This window comes from Leopardus geoffroyi, chromosome C3 (assembly GCF_018350155.1).
Source record: "Leopardus geoffroyi isolate Oge1 chromosome C3, O.geoffroyi_Oge1_pat1.0, whole genome shotgun sequence".
Taxonomy (NCBI): domain Eukaryota; kingdom Metazoa; phylum Chordata; class Mammalia; order Carnivora; family Felidae; genus Leopardus; species Leopardus geoffroyi.
This window is the reverse complement of record NC_059338.1, coordinates 21,579,116-21,588,073: the sequence shown is the minus strand read 5'-3', so window position 1 is coordinate 21,588,073 and position 8,958 is coordinate 21,579,116. Positions and strand designations below refer to the sequence as shown.

The 8,958-nt window shown below is 37.0% G+C and overlaps 1 protein-coding gene across 2 annotated transcripts in view; it reads right to left on the bottom strand.

Annotated features, from left to right (window-relative positions):
* CDC73 (cell division cycle 73) overlaps positions 1-8,958 on the bottom strand; it is a 143,943-nt gene that overhangs the window by 86,128 nt on the left and 48,857 nt on the right. The gene's annotated exons all lie outside the window — the stretch shown is intronic.

Here is an 8,958-nt window from a genome sequence, read left to right as displayed (position 1 = left end):
TTGATAGCAATATAATATTCAGTAGGCATAACACTAATCATTAGGACATGATTAGTAATAGCAGAGGACAGAAAACAACCTAAATGTCCATCCATATAGGCCTGGTTAAATAAACCAAGGCACACTACAACATATTGGACTATATATTCATAGTGGGATATAGTCTAAGGAAAAAATTATATCCGACTACCTTATAGTAAACAATAATATCAGCATTGTTATTTTGAAATTTTTACTGAAAAACAGAGCACACAAGAAATTATGCTAGTATGATTAGGAAATGCTATGAACTGTTTAAGAAAATTCTTTCTTTCTACTGATTATCCATATAAGCCTGTCCTTACATACATCTTCAATAGAATAGGTGTGGAAAAGCAAATTTATTGAAAAAGAATAGGTATTACTTATTCTTAAGGATACCATCATAAAAAGGGTAAAAGAAAATAATGAATACAGGTTGACTGGTTTTATATACACACACTCATTATGTATTTGGCAGGAGGAGGGGGGATAAGAGGATGACTGAGAGAATTAAGGGGAACTCTGAGCATCAGAAAAGGAAAAACAACAGACTCAGATCTGGATAACCACTGTGCCTCAACAAGGGAAAAGTACAGAACCCTCTTCTTTCCGAAGTACAAAATGCTGTGGTTTAGGATGGATGTAAGAATACAGAGCATAGACTAAAGAGGAGTTGCTTATTAAGCATTAAAAAAAAGAAAAAAGGTTAAAACTGAGAACACCAGATTTGAGTTAAAACTATGTATTCTTAAACTATACTCCTATAAAAATCCATCATAATCTTTAAAAACTTCTAGAAAATTCCCAACACTGGCAGATTTTCCTTGGAAACCTACTCCACCCTCAATTTAGAAAGTTCTAGGAAGACTTTCAATCAAGGTAGCCTGCCTTGCACTGCTCAAGCTAAAATAATCCAAGACCCTCTCTTCTAGTAAGCTGAACCCTAAGGGAAGGAAACACACACACACACACACACACACACACACACACACAAAATGATTAGAGCTAACTCACTTGAACTTCAGTACCCTGAAGAAATTATCCATTAATTCTTGCTACCTAGATCCTCAAAGCTGCTTATGGTTCCTGTCCCTTCTGCCACTGGGTTCTGATTTTCTAAGCTCACCTACATATAATTTTTCAGTACTTTTTTTCTTTGCTACAGTTAGACTCAATTTTTGCTAGTTACCAAAGAATCCTGACAGAAAACCTACCACCAGGAAATTTTGAAGTAATAAAATGATCCCTAGCTCCTATGATGAATGCTCCATAAGACCATGCCCTCTGTGTTCTGCTACCTGAAATCAAGAGTGCAAAGGGATCCAGGAACTTCTCTGCTAAAGAAAACACACTGAAAATTTCAGACCTGTTCATCATCCATATCCATGGTTCAACCCTCAAAAGAGCAACAAAGTTGTTTTCAGCATACAAAATAACACAACTGAGACCATGTTGCTATAAATACCTTACTGCTGAGGAGAGATCAGGGAAAGAGTCTGGGACCTCACTTCCTGAAGTCATACTACTATGAGGGAGAGCCAACACATCTGGAAAGTCACAACAAAAACTGACTGCCTGAGCCTGATACACTGTAAAATGTTGTCTGAGCTTAAAAAGTAATGAACAGGGAAGGGAGGACTGGACTATACCATTTCACATTTGCTACTTAAAACTGTATTCCTGGGGGTGCCTGAGTGGCTCAGTCAGTTAAGTGTCCAACTTTGGTTCAGGTTATAATCTCACAGTTTGTGAGGTTGAGCCCCACATCAGGCTCTCTGCTGTCAGCATAGAGCCTGCTTCGGATCCTCTTCTCCCTCTCTCTCTGCCCCTCCCCTGCTCACGCTTATGGGCTCTTTCTCAAAAATAAATAAAAGATTAAAAAAAATAATAAATCTGTATTCCTTTATCAGAAATCTGTCTGACGAGGTAAAAAATAAACAAAAAAAAAAAAAAAAAAAAAGAAAGAAAGAAACAGTTACAACCTTCTTCCTAGTAGGTTTATTTAAGAGAGAAAAGAGAATAAATGACTCCTCTACACTTAAGAGAGAAAACTAACAGCTGGGCAAAAACAAGATAATTTTTACAAAAATAAAATGAATTTTTAAAGAAACTTCATAAGCAATAACCCCAAATTTAAACTATTTATATGTCTGAGTGTCTATATGTATACCTACATTTAACAATATGTTTAAACTGAAGTTATCCTCTCTCATCTTGAAATTTAATACTTTTTCATCATTTCACGTCTTGGTGAATGGCCATCTCCAGTCAGTGGCCACATGAGAACACCAACAGTCATCCCTGCCACTTCCTTCTCTTGTTATCACCATATCTTTCTATCCCCAAAATCTGGATTCTGAATGGAATCCATTTACTTTTCTTCATCCTACTCCTCTGGTAGTTCAAATGAGTATCTCTCACATGAACCTGCAATAACTTCACAACTGGTTTCCTCATATTCATGCAATCTGTTTCCCGTACTACAGCCAGAATGGCACTTTCAAAACACAAAGCTGTTCACATTACTCCAGTGCTTAAATGCTTCCCAGTGTTCTTGGGACAAGAACCCTGGCTAGCGACAAGATCCATAAATGGGTCTCTTCCTTGCTAATAATCTCTGCCCAATCTTCTCATCGTTATCTGTGCCTTGTCCTTTGTTCTGTAAACTACCTCTGTCTTAAGATTAGTTTTCAAGGCAATAAACAACAACAACAAATCCTAGACTAGAACCTGAGTTGAAATCTGACTCAATAAAACAACTTCAGTTTTTGGCTTCAAAGTATTTTTATCTTATTTGAAAGGAAACCTTTCTAAGGTATCGAATCTATTTTTCTCTACAGTGATAAAACTCACCCACTGATTTGGATACTGGCTCACCTATACTGCAAATAATAAAGCAATATTTAAGAAAATATATGTTGACCAAAAAAAGTATGAGTATCCTGGAAATAGTAACTATAACTGGTTACACAAACTTTAAATTCCTCTCAGTCATCTTGGGACTATACAGAAATGGATTTACAAACTGCCTATTAGAACTCAATCATAAACAGAGAAGCAATGGTGAAAGTGCTAATGATCAAGCTTACCAAAAGCCCCATGTTTTAAGAGCCTGCATATCAGTGCATTTCTAACCAGGGATTATTATGCCTACAAAGATCAAGAGGAGAAACATTAGCTTTCCTCAATATAAATTCAATACACATGAAACCACTGGGCATGATTCCCTAAACCAGTTTTACCATACTAAAATTCTAGAACTCCAACATTAGGCTAAACAATTCTTGAGCCCAGTCCTCTTTAGAGTTGAAGAAACATTCAGAAGTCTGTTCCTTACTTGATAAATATTTACTGAGAGTCTAGGCACTGAGTCATGATCTGTAGATACAACAATGAACAAAAACAATCACTGTATTGTTGAGATAATACTCCTTTGACCATTTATCAAATCTTCATAAAAATGAGTGAAAGGACAGGAGCACCTGGGTGGCTCTGTCGGTTAAGCATCCGACTTCAGCTCAGGTCATGATCCCTCGGCTCCTGAGATCGAGCCCTGCTTCCAGCTCTGTGCTGACAGCTCAGAGCCCGGAGACTGCTTCAGATTCTGTGTCTCCCTCTCTCTCTGCCCCTGCCCTGCTTGTGCTCTCCCTTCCTCTCAAAAACAAATAAACATTAAAAAAAAAAAACCCACTTTTTTAATGAATGAAAGGACAAATGTGATTATCTGTCATGTAGAAAAAAACACAATGCCTCGCAAGCATTTAACAGGAGATCTAACCTAATCTGTGTCACCTAGGGTCAGAAAGCCTTGTGAGGAAACGTTAAAGCTAATGTCTAAGAGATAATTAGATGGGATTCAGGCAACGGGAGAATAATTCCAGGAAGAAGGAACAACAGCTACAATGGCCCTAAGGATGAAAAAACAAACCAAGGCACAAAAATATAGAGAAAGATTATTAAAAGCTGATGCTAGAAAGGTTAAAAAAGGCAGAGGGGGAGGGGGGAGACAGATAAAACCATATGAACACTTATAGCACATATTAAGAATTATAGTTTGGGGCACCTGGAATAACTCAGTCTGTTAAGACTCTAACTTTGGCTCAAGTCATGATCACACAGTTTGTGAGTTCGAGCTCTGCATAGGGCTCTGCGCTGACGGCTTCAGATCCTGTCTCCCTCTCTCCCCTTCCCCCACTTGCTCGTGTGCGCTCTCTCTCAAAAACAAACATTAAAAAAAAAAAAAAAGAACTATGGTTTTTAATCCTAAGAGTAATGGAAAACCACTGAAGACACAGCAATATTTGGAAAACAGAAAAAAAGCTGAGGCTAGTTCATGTCTAAGGGCCTCTGTCTTAACTCCTTCTGAAGCACACTGGCTATAACAGGAAGAACATATTGGCAAAACATATGAGTGATATGAGAAGAGCAATTATGAGACTACTGCATAATCCTGGAAGATATAAAAATAATCTGGAGCAGAAGTATGGTAGTGAAATAAAGAATTCCAGAGATGTTAGAAGGTTAACAGGTCTTCATGATGCTAGATATTGGAGGTGAGGGAGAAGGAAGTGACAAGGATGATGCCCAAAATCCTGGCCTGGGCACTGAGGAAATTATGATGCCATGTTTACAGAGAGAAACACTGTACGAGATCCTAATTGACCAAGGAAGGCATAATAAAGGGCCATCAAGAAATATATAAAAGGATTGTGAAGTGGCACTGAGGGTCAATGTATTACTAAAACATCAATAACAACAGCAAACTGTAACTACTACTCTGTACTCATAAAAGAATGGAAAGTAAAAATACAATGTATATTATGAGCTTAGGACAAATTCATTAATTTAATAAATATTTTTTAAGCAACACCTCTCTGCCAGGTACTCTGTAACCAGAACTAGAGATATACTAGAGAGCAAGAAAGATGGGGTTCCTACCTTCAGATCCACATATTCAAAGAAAATCATCATAATAAACAAAACCAAGATTACTAGAAGAAAAAACAGGGCAGTGTTCCTGAGAAAGTGACCTTTGAACAAAGGTCTGAATCAGGAGGAGCCAATCTTATTAAGAGCAAGAGGAAGAATGATCAAGACAAACAGAACTGCAAAGACAAAGAAAGGCCAAAAGGTTGAGAAAAATTTGACAAGTTTGCAGAAAAACAGAAAATAAACACTAAAACACAACTACAGCCGGGACCTTCCTTAAAACCTTTACCCAAAAAAAAAAAAAAAACCAAAAACAAAAAAAACCGTTACCGTAGCGCAAAGAGTTGTGGATCCCTAATCTGGATGGGAGAAAAAATAAAATTATAATTCTGAAATAAAAATAATTAAAAAAAAATTATAATTTTATTCTCACCAACCTGTAACAGAAATTAACATTTCCCTCCTTCATGAATGTAGGCAACAAACCACAGCACTACTAACACTGGCATGACTCTGTCACCAACAGAAAGCAGGTATTTTGATATCACATTACAACTGTTACAGGGATCTTGAAATATGTATGTTCACACTTTAAAATTCTGGCATTTTATTAGATCTGTCACTAGATCTTGTTATAATGATAATTATAGTAATCTGTGTGATGGGCAGATAGAAAATCATATGCTATTCTCTCTAATTATATTTATAGTTTTTCATAATTAAGGGGGGGGGTGGATTCATTAGTTGTTCTGCAAAAAGAAGTCCCTAGAAGCAAAAAAACACTTACAAAGCACTGTCTTTTGAAGAACAAATTAAGAAAGATGCCCCTTTTCCCCAGTTTGATGATATCCCAGACTAGGGTTGTCTGATTTAAGAAGGTGCAAGCTAACTAGGATTTTCCTCTTTCTTCCCTCAAAATGTTCAGGGAAGACAGTAGTAAAAATTGCTTTGGTATTATTCACATCTTATGAGTATGTACTTCTTGTCTAACAGCACTCATTTCAGAGAAAAAAATAAATTCCCATTATCATCAGCAGCCTGGGCCTAGAAAATTAGTCTTTGATCAAACTAGCATATCTTGGTATTAGAAATAGTAATGGTTTAAGAAAAAGTATAAGTTATCATCTTAAGCTAACAAGTACTGATTTAGTTTAGCCTTTTGGAAGAACAGGGTAGGAGAGAGAAGAGTAGCTAGGTAATTTGTGCTTCTTTACTAATGCATTATATAACAATGCAGTGTGCCAGGTCACTGGAATCTTCATGACTGCTAGAAAACAAAAAATCTGGATGGGGGTGAGGGAATGCTATACTCAGGCAACTGGACCATACAAGATGGTTCTCAGGATGTCAAATAATGACTAACTGAACAGGAACCCTTTCCACCTGTGTAACTGGAATAGGCTGTAGACACCTCTCCAGCTTAGTGTATTTAAGGCAGGAACACTAAGGAGGCCCTGCAACCTGCAGGAAGGTGGGCTCGTCAATGCTCTCTTCTTGCCCATGCCTGTTACACTATCCTGTTCTCCTCACTCCTCATCTACCTGAACAGACTATCAACTGCTCCTCTATTTTTGCATATATGTTTTCCCAGTCTGGCAGACAGACCAAAAAGCCTTATAACTTTGTTCCCCAAATATCATATTCTCACAAATCAGGAAAAATGTCTTAGCAAAACTCAATACATTCTTTATGAGAAATTTTCTTTTAAAAAACGACCAAAAATCCATTTTATTTGGCTTTAAGCAATAAAAAATTGCTTACTGTAAAAAATTAATAAAATTTTAATTTCTTCAGTACTAGGAAATAGATTATTTCACACTGTTGTTAGTCTAAAAGCCAAGTCCATCATTAACAATTGTCATTTAATATTTGTGAGTTTCCTAAGACAAATAGAAATAATAGTTTTAACTACAGTACATAGGCCAATAGCCATTATGTAAACAATGGCTCTTATAAATTTAATGTCAGAAGTTACTGTTCTTTTTTTTTTTTTTTTTTTAATTTTTTTTTTTTTTTTTTCAACGTTTATTTATTTTTGGGACAGAGAGAGACAGAGCATGAACGGGGGAGGGGCAGAGAGAGAGGGAGACACAGAATCGGAAACAGGCTCCAGGCTCTGAGCCATCAGCCCAGAGCCTGACGCGGGGCTCAAACTCACGGACCGCGAGATCGTGACCTGGCTGAAGTCGGACGCCCAACCGACTGCGCCACCCAGGCGCCCCCAGAAGTTACTGTTCTTAATGACTATGCCAGGTGTGTATTTAAATAGGATACTTCCTAAAATTCATTTAAATATCAATTCCTAAGGCCATAAAATTCAAGTCAAGTACTGACTGCTTGATTCAGTATTTAAAAATTACTATCTTACATCAGTTCATAAAAATTTTAGTCAAGGCAAGAATTCCCCAATAGGATTCAGAGGGAGCATGGCCCTGCTCACATCCTGATTCAGACTTCTGGCCTCCAGAGCTGAGAAAATAAATTGTTATAAACAAATAAAAAAAAATATTATCCAAAAGTTAGCAACCTATAGCTGTGGACCAAATACGGACATTGCCTTGTTTTTGTATGTCTCATGGGCCATGACTGGCTTTTACAATTTTTAAAGAAGCTTATTTGAGAGAAAGAAAGAAACCACATATGCGTGTACAAGCGGGGAAGGAACAGAGAGAGGCGGCGAGAGAGAATCCCAAACAGGCTCTGCGTTCTTACGACAGAGCCTGACACAGGGCTTAAACTTGAGAACCATGAGATCATGACCTGAGCTAAAACCAAGAGTCGGAAGCTTAACCGACCAAGCCACCCAGGCACCCCTGGTTTTTACATTTAAAACAAAAATTTTTTTAATGTTTATTTATTTTTGAGAGACAAAGAGACAGAGCACAGGAGGGGGAGGAACAGAAAGAGAGGGAGACACAGAATCTGAAGCAGGCTCCAGGTTCCAAGCTGACAGCACAGAACCCAAAGTGGGGCTTGAACCACGAACCGTGAGATCATGATCCAAGCCGAAGTCAGATGCTTAACTGACTGAGCCACCTAGGTGCCCCTGGTTTTTGTATTTTTAAAGTTGAGAAAAAAAATCCAGATGATAGTCATACTATTTAGTGATATGTAAAAATCATGAAATTTAAATTTCAGTATCCATAAAGGAAATTTTACATCTATTGGAATGTAATCACACTACCTCACTATATACTGTCTATAACTGCCTTTGCACTACAACAGCACTTATGTACTTGAGACAGAGACCTCTCGTGATTGAGCACTGCTGACTGGCACACTGCATGAACTCAATTATATCATCTCATTCTATTTTAATTTTCTAAAAATTAATCACTGATATTTTATCTTCCTCTATTTATCACTGCATCCCCAGAATGTATACTACTGCCCAGCATATGGCAGGCACAAATCAACACAACAAATATTGGTTAAAAAAATGAAAAGAAACACTGTGTATCCCATATTTGTCCATATAGCAACATCTGAGCTTCAACTGCAATTTTGGAACTTCTACCTAACCTTCAATTGACAATAATAAATCTGAAATGTAATGATGTGCTAAAAAGGCAATTATAAAGAAAATAATTTAACAGAGTTCAAGAAATGCCTTCCAAATGACAAATATGCTCAGTTAATATCATATGTTCATGGACTGATACAAATATTTGCCAGTATCTATCTGTATAAAAAGACATTTCAGAGACACAATACATAAACTTTCATTACAGATCAATCTTAACAGATGGACATTTACAAACAATTTTGGTGATAGAGAACACCAACTTTGAACCACAAAATGTTTTCATGCCACCAAAAGATATTCCAATCTTCTCATTAGTAGATTAGTATCACACAAAAATGTACTATTACTATATTTGTCATCGAAAACTTGTGTAGATTTTATTTATCTCCTGTTACGTAAGTACCTAGTCTAAAGTCTGATTTTACCTGTAAGTCTAAAATATTTACTATCTGGCCCTTCATAGAAAACGTCTGCCAACCCCC